The following is a 12,435-nucleotide window of genomic DNA, read 5'->3' on the forward strand; positions in this document are numbered from 1 at the left end:
ATTTTGGTGAGAATTTTTGCATCCATGTTCATCAGGGATATTGTTCTGTAGTTCTCCTTTTTGATGGAGTCTTTGTCTGGTTTTGGGATCAAGGTAATGCTGGCCTCATAAAATGAGTTTAGAAGTTTTCCTTCCATTTCTATTTTTTGGAACAGTTTCAGAAGAATAGGTATTAATTCTTCTTTAAATGTTTGGTAGAATTCCCCTGCGAAGCCATTTGGCCCTGGGCTTTTGTTTGTTGGGAGAGTTTTGATTACTGCTTCAATTTCCTTAATGGTTATGGGTCTGTTCAGGTTTTCTATTTCTTCCTGGTTCAGTTTTGGTAGTTGATACATCTCTAGCAATGCATCCATTTCTTCCAGATTATCCAATTTGCTGGCATATAGTTGCTCATATTATGTTCTTATAATTGTATTTCTTTGGTGTTGGTTGTGATCTCTCCTCTTTCATTCATGATTTTATTTATTTGGGTCCTTTCTCTTTTCTTTTTGATAAGTCTGGCCAGGGGTTTATCAATTTTATTCTTTCGAAGAACCAGTTCCTAGTTTCATTGATCTGTTCTGTTCTTTTGGTTTCTATTTCATTGATTTCTGCTCTGATCTTTATTATTTCTCTTCTCCTGCTGGGTTTAGGCTTTATTTGCTCTTCTTTCTCCAGCTCCTTTAGGTGTAGTGTTAGGTTGTGTATTTGAGACCTTTCTTGTTTCTTGAGAAAGGCTTGTATTGCTATATACTTTCCTCTTAGGACTACCTCTGCTGCATCCGAAAGATTGTGAACAGTTGTGTTTTCATTTCATGTTTAAATTCTTCTTTAATTTCCTGGTTGACCCATTCATTCTTTAGTAGGATGCTCTTTAGCCTCCATGTATTTGAGTTCTTTCCGACTTTCCTCTTGTGATTGAGTTCTAGTTTCAAAGCACTGTGGTCCGAAAATATGCAGGGAATGATCCCAATCTTTTGGTACCAGTTGAGACCTGATTTGTGACCTAGGATGTGATCTATTCTGGAGAATGTTCCATGGGCACTAGAGAAGAATGTGTATTCTGTTGCTTTGGGATGGAATGTTCTGAATATATCTGTGAAGTCCATCTGGTCCAGTGTATCATTTAAAGTCTTTATTTCCTTGTTGATCTTTTGTTAAGATGATCTGACCATTTCAGTGAGGGGGGTGTTAAAGTCCCCCACTATTATTGTATTGTTGTCAATGTGTTTCTTTGCTTTTGTTATTAATTGGCTTATATAAGTGGCTGCTCTCATGTTAGGGGCATAGATATTTACAATTGTTAGATCTTCTTGTTGGATAGACCCTTTAAGTATGATATAGTGTCCTTCCTCATCTCTTATTACAGTCCTTGGTTTAAAATCTAATTTGTCTGATATAAGGATTGCCACCCCAGCTTTCTTTTGGTGTCCTTTAGCATGGTAAATGGTTTTCCACCCCCTCACTTTCAATCTGCGGGTGTCTTTGGGTCTAAAATGAGTCTCTTGCAGACAGCATATCGATGGGTCTTGTTTTTTTTATCCAATCTGATAGCCTGTGTCTTTTGATTGGGGCATTTAGCCCATTTACATTCAGGGTAACAATTGAAAGATATGAATCTACTGCCTTTGTATTGCCTGTAAGGTGAGTGTTACTGTATATTGTCTGTGTTCCTTTCTGGTCTATGTTACTCTTAGGCTCTCTCTTTGCTTAGAGGACCCCTTTCAATATTTCTTGTAGGGCTGGTTTTGTGTTTGCAAATTCCTTTAGTTTTTGTTTGTCCTGGAAGCTTTTTATCTCTCCTTCTATTTTCAATGACAGCCTAGCTGGATATAGTATTCTTGGCTGCATGTTTTTCTTGTTTAGTGCTCTGAATATATCATGCCAGTCCTTTCTGGCCTGCCAGGTCTCTGTGGATAGGTCTGCTGCCAATCTAATGGTTCTACCATTGTAGGTTACAGACCTCTTGTCCCGAGCTGCTTTCAGAATTTTCTTTGTCCCTGAGACCTGTGAGTTTTACTATTAGATCTTGGGGTGTTGACCTATTTTTATTGATTTTGAGGGGGTTTCTCTTTGCCTCCTGGATTTTGATGCCTGTTTTCTTCCCCAAATTAGGGAAATTCTAAGCTATAATTGGCTCCAATATACCTTCTTCCCCTCTCTCTTTCTTCTTCTTCTGGGATCCCAATTATTCTAATGTTGTTTCACTTTAAGGTATCACTTATCTCTCTAATTCTCCTCTCATGATCCAGTCGTTGTTTATCTGTCTTTTTCTCAGCTTCTTTATTCTCCATCATTTGGTCTTCTATTATCACTAATTCTCTCTTCTGCCTCATTTATCCTAGCAGTTAGAGCCTCCATTTTTTATTGCACCTCATTAATAGCCTTTTTGATTTTGACTTTAGGTTAGATTTTAGTTCTTTTATTTCTCCAAAAAGGGATTCTATAGTATCTTCTATGCTTTTTTACAAGCCAGCTAGTGTCTTTATAATCATCATTCTGAACTCTAGTGCTGACATCTTAATAATGTCTGTATTGATTAGGTCCCTGGCAGTTGGTACTATCTCTTATTCTTTTTTTGAGGTGAGTTTTTTTGTCTTGTCATTTTGTCCAGAGGAGAATAGATGAATGAGAGAACAAAATGCTAAAAGGGTAACAATGATCCCAGAAAAATAACAAATCTTCTAAACAAATCAGAAGAGACCTGAAAACAGGGGAAAAGAAAGGAAAAAAAAAAAAAAAGAATATGATCAAGCTGGTGAATAGAACAGAGTCACACACTAGATTTTGGGTGTATTTTGGTCTGTTAGAAGAAATAGCCTCCCAAAATTTTAAAGAAAGAAAAATTTATATATACAAAAATAAGGATAAATAGGATGAAGGGATGGAATGTGACTGTAAAGATGATAATTAAAAAAGATTTTAAAAAAGGAATTGACAAAAAGTTGGTTGAAAAAAGAATGAAAAAATATTAAAAGAAAACAGAGAATGTGATCATGCAGGAGATTAGGACAAAGTCATACACTAGATTTAGGGTATATTTTGGCTTGTTAGAAGAAACTGTATCCCAAAATTTTAAAGAAAGAAAAACATATATATCCAAAATTAAGGTTAAATACAATGAAAGATAGAATATGACTGTAAAAATGAAAATTAAAAAAGATTTTAAAAATGGAATTGATAATGGAGGGGGGAAAGATGGTGGAAGAGTAGGGGACCCTATTTCCACTGGTCCCCGGAATTGAGCTGGATATCTACCAGACCACTCTGAGCACCCACGAAACCAGCCTGAGCTGTAAGAAGATCTGGATCTCTACAAGCAGAATATTGTAGGCGGTTGGTTTCGAGGTAGGAAGTGGGGAGCCATGATTCCGCGGGCAGATATCGGAGGATAAACGGCAGTGGGAGGGTGCCTGGCCGTGGGGATCCTACACCGCCCGTGAGTGACAGCCTCACGTGCTGGGGATGGGCATAGACTCACAGAACTGTAGCGGCAGGGAAAGGACTTTAGGGCAGCCACTGGGGTGGAAACCCAGAGTGGTGGGGTCGCGTGGGTGAACGGGGAGCGGCTGGTGGTTTTAGAAGCACAAATGGTAGAGACGTGCCCTGACCTGGAGGCAGGACTGGGGGCGCTGTGGAGGGGCGCACAACCTAGGATGCTGCAGTTTATAGCAGCACGGACAGAAACAGAGACAGTGTGGCCTGGAGAGCTCACTGAAGAACAGACTGCGGTCTCTCTGCTCTGAGGCAGAGGGTTGGAAACGGTCTCTTCTGCTCTGACTCATGGAAGAGACTCGGAAAGCCACCAGGGAAAGCTGCCAGAGAACAAAAGCCCCAAAAACTGATTCCCGCTGAGCCCATCCCCCGCCACAGGGGGGCAGGGCAACTCCACCCAAACAGGATTGCCTGAGTAACAGCGTGGCAGGCCCCTCCTACAGAAGACAGGCTGGGAAAACAAGAGGCCAGCAACCCTAAGGTCCCTACAAAATAGGTGCATCTTATTTGGGTTCTGGTCAATAATTTGGACTCTATACATTCCCTCAAACACCCATCAACAGAATGACTAGGAGGAGACCCCAAAATAGAAAAGACTCAGAGATTATGACTTATGCTGCAGATTTACAAATGGATGCAGATATAACCAAGATGTCGGAGATGGAATTCAGGCTAGCAATTGTGAAGACAATGGCTAGAATGGAGAAATCAATTAATGGCAACATAGAGTCTCTAAGGGCAGAAATGAAAGGTGAATTGGCAGAACTTAAAAATGCTATGAGATCCAATCCAATCTAGATAATCTAACAGCTAGGGTAACTGAGGCAGAAGAGCGAATAAGCAACCTGGAAGACAATATAATAGATCAAAAGGGAAAAGAGGAGGCCAGGGAAAAACAACTCAGAATCCATGAAAATAGAATCAGAGAAATAAGTGACACCATGAAGCATTCCAATGTCAGAATAATTGGAATCCCGGAGGGAGTGGAGAGAGAGAGAGGACTAGAAGATGTATTTGAGCAAATCGTGGCTGAGAACTTCCCTAATCTGGGGAATGAAACAAACATTCTCATCCTAGAGGCAGAGAGGACCCCTCCCAAGATCAAGGAAAACAGGCCAACACCCTGGCATGTAATAGTAAAACTTGCAAATCTTAGACCCAAGGAAACCATCTTAAGGGCAGTTAGGGGGAAGAGATTCCTTACGTACAGAGGGAGGAACATCAGAATAATGTCAGACCTATCCACAGAGACCTGGCAAGCCAGAAAGGCCTGGCAAGATATATTCAGGGTACTAAATGAGAAGAACATGCAGCCAAGAATACTTTATCCAGCAAAGCTATCATTTAGAATGGACGGAGAGATGCAGAGCTTCCATGACTGGCAGAAACTGAAAGAATATGTGACCACTAAGCCGGCCCTGCAAGAAATATTAAGGGGGGGGCGCCTGGGTGGCTCAGTCGGTTGAGCGACTGCCTTCGGCTCAGGTCATGATCCTGGAGTCCCGGGATCGAGTCCCGCATCGGGCTCCCTGCTCAGCAGGGGGTCTGCTTCTCCCTCTGCCCTCTTCCCTCTCGTGCTCTCTGTCTCTCATTCTCTCTCTCTCAAATAAATAAATAAATCTTTAAAAGAAAAAAAAAAGAAATATTAAGGGGGGTTCTATAAAAGGAGAAAGACCCCAAGAGTGATATACAACAGAAATTTACAGGGACAATCTATAAAAACAACGTCTTCACAGGCAACATGATGACAATTAATTCATATCTTTCAATAATCACTCTCAACGTGAATGGCCTAAACGCTCCCATAAAATGGCACAGGGTTGCAGATTGGATAAAAAGACAGGACCCATCTATATGCTGCCTACAAGAGACTCATTTTGAACCTAAAGGTACATCCAGACTGAAAGTGAAGGGATGGAGATCCATCTTCCATGCCAGCGGACCTCAAAAGAAAGCTGGGGTAGCAATTCTTATATCAGACAAATTAGATTTTAAACTAAAGTCTGTAGTTAGAGACACAGAAGGACACTATATCATTCTTAAAGGGTCTATCCAACAAGAAGATCTAACAATTGTAAATATCTATGCCCCCAACATGGGAGCAGCCATCTACATAAGCCAACTGTTAACCAAAATAGAGTCATATTGATAACAATACGTTAATTGTAGGAGACCTCAATACTCCACTCTCAGCAATGGACAGATCATCTAAGCAGAAAATCAACAAGGAAACAAGAGCTTTGAATGATACATTGGACCAGATGGACCTCATAGATATTTACAGAACGTTCCACCCTAAAACAACAGAATACTCATTCTTCTTGAGCGCACATGGAACTTTCTCCAGAATAGACCACATATTGGGTCACAAATCAGGTCTCAACCAATACCAAAAGTTTGAGATTATTCCCTGCATATTCTCAGACCACAATGCTTTAAAACTGGAACTCAATCACAAGAAAAAATTTGGCAGAAATTCAAACACTTGGAAGCTAAAGACCACTCTGCTCAATAATGTTTGGGTCAACCAGGAAATCAAAGAAGAACTTGAACAATTCATGGAAATCAATGAGAATGAAAACACATTGGTCCAAAACCTATGGGATACTGCAAAGGCGGTCCTAAGGGGGAAATACATAGCCATCCAAGCCTCACTCAAAAAAATAGAAAAATCCTGAATTCACCAACTAACTTTACACCTTAAAAAACTAGAGAAAAAGCAACAAACGATGCCTAAGCCATGCATTAGAAGAGAAATAATTAAAATTAGAACAGAAATCAATGAATTGGAAACCAGAAACACAGTAGATCAGATCAACAAAACTAGAAGTTGGTTCTTTGAAAGAATTAATAAGATCGATAAACCACTGGCCAGACTTATCCAAAAGAAAAGAGAAAGGACCCCAATTAATAAAATTATGAATGACAGGGGAGAGATCATGACTAACACCAAGAAAATAGAAACAATTATTAGAAATTATTATCAACAACTATATGCCAATAAACTGAGCAATCTGGATGTAATGGAGGCCATCCTGGAAACCTATAAGCTACCAGGACTGAAACAGGAAGAAGTTGACAACGTGAATAGGCCAATAACCAGTAATGAGATTGAAGCAGTGATCAAAAACCTCCCAAAAAACAAGAGTCCAGGGCCTGATGGATTCCCTGGGGAATTCTACCAAACATTCAAAGAAGAAATAATACCTATTCTACTGAAGCTGTTTCTAAAAACAGAAACAGAAGGAAAACTTCCAAACTCATTCTGTGAGGCCAACATTACCTTAATCCCCAAACTAGGCAAAGATCCTATCAAAAAGGAGAATTTCAGACCGATATCCCTGATGAATATGGATTCCAAAATCCTCAACAAAATCCTAGCTAATAGGATCCAACAATACATTAAAAGGATCATCCACCATGACCAAGTGGGATTTATCCCCGGGATGCAAGGGTGGTTCAACATTCACAAATCAATCAATGTGAAAGAACACATTAATAAGAGGAGAGAGAAGAACCATATAGTCCTCTCAATTGATGCAGAAAAAGCATTTGACAAAATACAACATCCTTTCCTGATTAAAACTCTCCAGAGTATAGGGATAGAGGGAACATTCCTCAAGCTCATAAAATCCATCTATGACAAACCCACAGCGAATATCATCCTCAATGGGGAAAAGCTGAGAGCCTTTCCCTTAAGATCAGGAACACATCAAAGGTGCCCACTCTCACCACTGTTGTTCAACATAGTACTAGAAGTCCTAGCAACAGCAATCAGACAACAAAAAGAAATAAAAGGTATTCAAACTGGCAAAGAAGAAGTCAAACTCTCTCTTTTCGCAGACGACATGATACTTTATGTGGAAAACCCAAAAGACTCCACCCCCAAATTACTAGAACTCATACAGCAATTCAGTAATGTGGCAGGATACAAAATCAATGCACAGAAATCAGTTGCTTTCTTATACACTAACAATGCAACTGTAGAAAGAGAAATTAGAGAAACGATTCCATTTACAATAGCACCAAAAACCGTAAGATACCTCGGAATAAACCTAACCAAAGAGGTAAAAGATCTATACTCTAGGAACTACAAAACACTCATGAAAGAAATTGAAGAAGACACAAAAAGATGGAAAAATATTCCATGCTCATGGATCGGAAGAATAAACATTGTTAAAATGTCTATGCTACCCAGAGCAATCTATACCTTCAATGCCATCCCGATCAAAATTCCAATGACATTTTTCAAAGTGCTGGAATAGACAATCCTAAAATTTGTATGGAATCAGAAAAGACCCCGAATCACCAAGGAAATGTTGAAAAAGAAAAACAAAGCTGGGGGCATCACGTTGCCCAATTTCAAGCTATATTACGAAGCTGTGATCACCAAGACAGCATGGTGCTGGCACAAAAACAGACATATAGACCAATGGAACAGAATAGAGAACCCAGATGTGGACCCTCAACTCTATTGTCAAATAATTTTTGACAAAGTAGGAAAAAACATGCAATGGAAAAAAGACAGTCTCTTCAATAAATGGTGCTGGGAAAATTGGACAGCCACATGCAGAAGAATGAAACTCGACCATTCTCTAACACCATTCACAAAGATAAACTCAAAGTGGATGAAAGACCTCAATGTGAGACAGGAATCCATCAAAATCCTATAGGAGAACATAGGCAAATAACCTCTTTGACATTGCCCACAGCAACTTCTTTCAAGATACATCTCCAAAAGCTAGTGAAACAAAAGCAAACATAAACTTTTGCGACTTCATCAAGATCAAAAGCTTCTGCACAGCAAAGGAAACAGTCAACAAAACAAAGAGGCAACCCACAGAATGGGAGAAGATATTTGCAAATGACACTACAGATAAAGGGCTGGTATCCAAGATCTATAAAGAACTTCTCAAACTCAACACCCAAAAAACAAATAATCAAGTCAAAAAGTGGGCAGAAGAGATGAACAGACAGTTCTCTGAAGAAGTCATACAAATGGCTAACAGACACATGAAAAAATGTTCATCATCATTAGCCATCAGGGAAATCCAAATCAAAACCACACTGAGATACCACCTTACACCAGTTAGAATGGCCAAAATGGACAGGGAAAGAAACAACAAATGTTGGAGAGGTTGTGGAGAAAGGGGAACCCTCTTCCACTGTTGGTGGGACGGCAAGTTGGTACAGCCACTTTGGAAAACAGTGTGGAGGTTCCTCAAAAATTTAAAAATAGAGCTACCCTATGACCCAGCAATTGCACTCCTGGATATTTACCCCAAAGACACAGATGTAGTGAAAAGAAGGGCCATATGCACCCCAATGTTCATAGCAGCAATGTCCGCAATAGCCACACTGTGGAAAGAGCCGAGATGCCCTTCAACAGATGAATGGATAAAGAAGATGTGGTCCATATATACAATGGAATATTACTCAGCCATCAGAAAGGATGAATACCCAACTTTTACATCAACATGGATGGGACTGGAGGAGATTATGCTAAGTGAAATAAGTCAAGCAGAGAAAGTCAATTATCATATGGTTTCACTTATTTGTGGAACATAAGGAATAGCATGGAGGACATTAGGAGAAGGAAGGGAAAAATGAGGGGGTGGGAATTGGAGGGAGAGATGAACCATGAGAGACTATGGACTCTGAGAAACAAGCAGGGTTTTAGAGGGGAGGGGGGAGGAGGGATTGGTTAGCCCAGTGATGGGTATTAAGGAGGGCATGTACTGCATGGAGCACTGGGTGTTATACGAAAACAATGGATCGTGGATCACCACATCAAAAACTAATGATGTATTGTATGGTGACTAACATAACATAATAAAATTAAAAAAAAAATGGAATTGATAAGATGTTGGTTGAAAAAGGAAAGAAGAAAAATTCAACTAAAAAAAAGAAAAAGAGAAAAATAAAGAAAATTTTAAAAATTAACTTTGAAAGACTAAAGCACCATGGGAAAAAAGCCATGAATTCTATGTGCTATATTCCCCTAGTGCTGGGGTTTTGCCATTCTCATTGATAAGTAAACTTGGTCTTGGCTGGATGTTCCTGCTGATCTTCTGGGGGAGGGGCCTGTTGCAGTGATTCTCAAATGCCTTTGCACACAACCTTGTTTGGAGTCTCCAAACCCAGCAGATTCCTGCGGTGTGCTCTCCCGCCACTCCTCCCGGGGGGAAGAAGGGGAGTCTTCCCGGATCTGCTGCTTGTTGGGTCCTGGCTCGAAGAGTAGTGGCCCGACTGTGCCCCAATCACAGTTTAGGGCAACCCCGAGGTGAGAGTCTACTCCTCAGCTCCGTCTTTGCAGCTGGCTTCCCTACTCTGATACCTGGGAGCTCTGCCACACTCAGGCACCCCAGGTCTTTCTGTGATCCCGAGGGTCCTGAGACACTGTCCCAGCAAGGATTCCACCCCCCTGCTTCACCACTGGAGCAACGTCCCTCAGCGGAGCAGACTTCTAAAAATTCTGATTTTGTGCTCTGCTGTTCTATTATGTGCCAGTAGCCACCTGATGGAGGCTCCCTCCCCCCATGGTCTATCTTCCCAAATATCGCCTCAGATTAACTTCTCTCCACGTCCTACCTTCCAGAAAGTGGTTGCTTTTCTGTTCATAGAATTGCAGCTATTCTTTTCTTCCATCTCCTGTTGAGTTTGTAGGTGTTCTGAATGGTTTGGTAACTATCTAGCTGAATTCCTGGGACCAGATGAAATTTAGATCTCCTATTCCTCTGCCATCTTGCCCCTCCCCCCATATTCATACACTTTTAAATAAATATCTGAGGTAAAAAAAAATGCCTTTATCAAATACCTAAAACCTAATCGATACAAACAAACTAAATCATATAAAATAATTTCATGTGTTCAGTCCCTGTATTTGCTAAAAGATGTAGGATTGTGCCTTAGAAGTCAGAGTCCAGCTCTATATCTTAACTGAGAATCATTCCCATCAATTCTTGGAATATGGACAACTTCAAAGAATACATATGATTTAATTTTTGGAAAATACTGAGGAATTGTTATGGGAAGATTTGATGTAGTTCTGTTAAGAAGGGAGAATACTGAAATAAAAGGGGGGCCAAAGTAAAGAGATCTTTTTCAAATAAGTGCTTTCTCTGTTAGAGATTCACAGCACACATTATTTTTTAAAGGCTTTGAGAAATCCTGTGCTAAACCTATTAAGCCAGTGTTTAATTTATACAACCTCAGGATTTTCTGTCTCCTGAAACAAAATAAAACAAAACAATTAACATATATCACATCTCATGGATTAGGCTTGGGGACACACTGTTCAAATATACTCTTTTTCAGAACATGGTAACTAGGTGGTTTATATTTCCATTGAGAATAAAATGAGACAAAATAGGAAAACTGGATTAATCTATTACATGGGATATAAATAAGAGTTCTAAGTAAGAATCTATGCACTGAATTTATTTCCCAAAGGAAAATTAGAATCTTACTTTACAAATAGAAGAGATAGTCATCCATAAAGTATTTATTTGGGGGGTTTGGGTTAAAATATTAGAACAAACTAATTTTTCAAAGTAGCATCATCCTCCAGGTAAAAAGCAGAAGTATCAGCAATAACAACAACATTAAATTCTCTGGAATGATTAAGATTCAGGATAAAATCAGTAGTATGTGACTGGAATACAGAAATTAGAATCCAAGGGAAGTGCACATAGCAAACAAGAAACAAATTAAGAAACGAAGGGGTGGTTAACACACTTCCAAGTCAAAGCCTGAAGAGAGCAGAGAATGGTTAGTTAATAGCGGAAACATCAAAGGCAATGTTAAAACAAAAGATCAAGTTCAGGTTTCTGACCTGAAGGGTGGTGAAAGAAATCCTCAGCCGACTGAAATGTGCCTGAGGATGGAATGCTTAACTGGATCTGTTGATGTCTTCTTTATCATGAATTAAAAATGAGTACACTTGAGCAGTATGGATTGATTCAGTATAAGGTTTGGATATTGCCCTACATCTTTCTTGCCTTTTCTTTTTTTTGTGTGGCAGTAAATGTTGGTCACCAAAATTAAGCCTCTCTTCCACTTTAGTCCTCCAAATCCCCAACAAATTTCTTTCCCTAGCAGCAACCTCTAGTGCCAGTTTATGGTTCTCTTCTAGACAGAATATATTCAGAGACACACATAAAAATGTAACTGATAGATTGAACATATAAAGTTAGAAATAAAGCACTTTATTTTTGTCTAGTCATGATGCTACTTCTTCCTGTGGCAATGGAAGAAATCTTGATCTGGTTTCATCATTTTGGATCATATTTCAGATATGAAAAGTCCTGCAGTCATCTTAGTCCCCCTAAACTCAGTCTCAAGTAATTACTATGTTCATTCCAGAATAACAACTATAACATTTTTTACAAATTATGTGATTAACTATTTGTTATATTTCATTATTTTAGCTTTTTCTTTGAAGGTTCCAATCATAGTTGCTTGATCCCACCCTCTTCATCTTCTATATCTATAAATTTGTCTTTATTAATTTTAAATTTATTTCTCTTTCACTGGTTCATTTTTTAATTTTATCTTCTATGTTTCAGCAGTATCTATCTATCTACTTACCTACCTATATCTACCTACCTACCTAATTATGATAATTAGATAGATAGATAGATCTGGTCCAGGATCCAGTGAAGGATTACATGTTGCATTTAGTTGTCATGTCTGTTTGTTATCTTGATATCTAGAGCCAATCTTCAGTCTTTCCTTTTTTTCCATGACCCTGTTTTTTTAAATTTTATTATGTTATGTTAATCACCATACATTACATCATTAGTTTTTGATGTAGTGTTCCATGATTCATTGTTTGCGTATAACACACGGACCTTGTTGTTTTTTGAAGCATGCCAGTCCAGTTAAACTGTTGAATGCCTCTCATCTTTGGATTTGTCTGATGTTCCTTATGATTAGATTCAGGTTATTCATTTGGGGCAG

This window comes from Mirounga angustirostris, unplaced genomic scaffold (assembly GCF_029215605.1).
Source record: "Mirounga angustirostris isolate CCGP_5_RB_7025 unplaced genomic scaffold, mMirAng1.0.hap1 SCAF_8, whole genome shotgun sequence".
NCBI lineage: Eukaryota > Metazoa > Chordata > Mammalia > Carnivora > Phocidae > Mirounga > Mirounga angustirostris.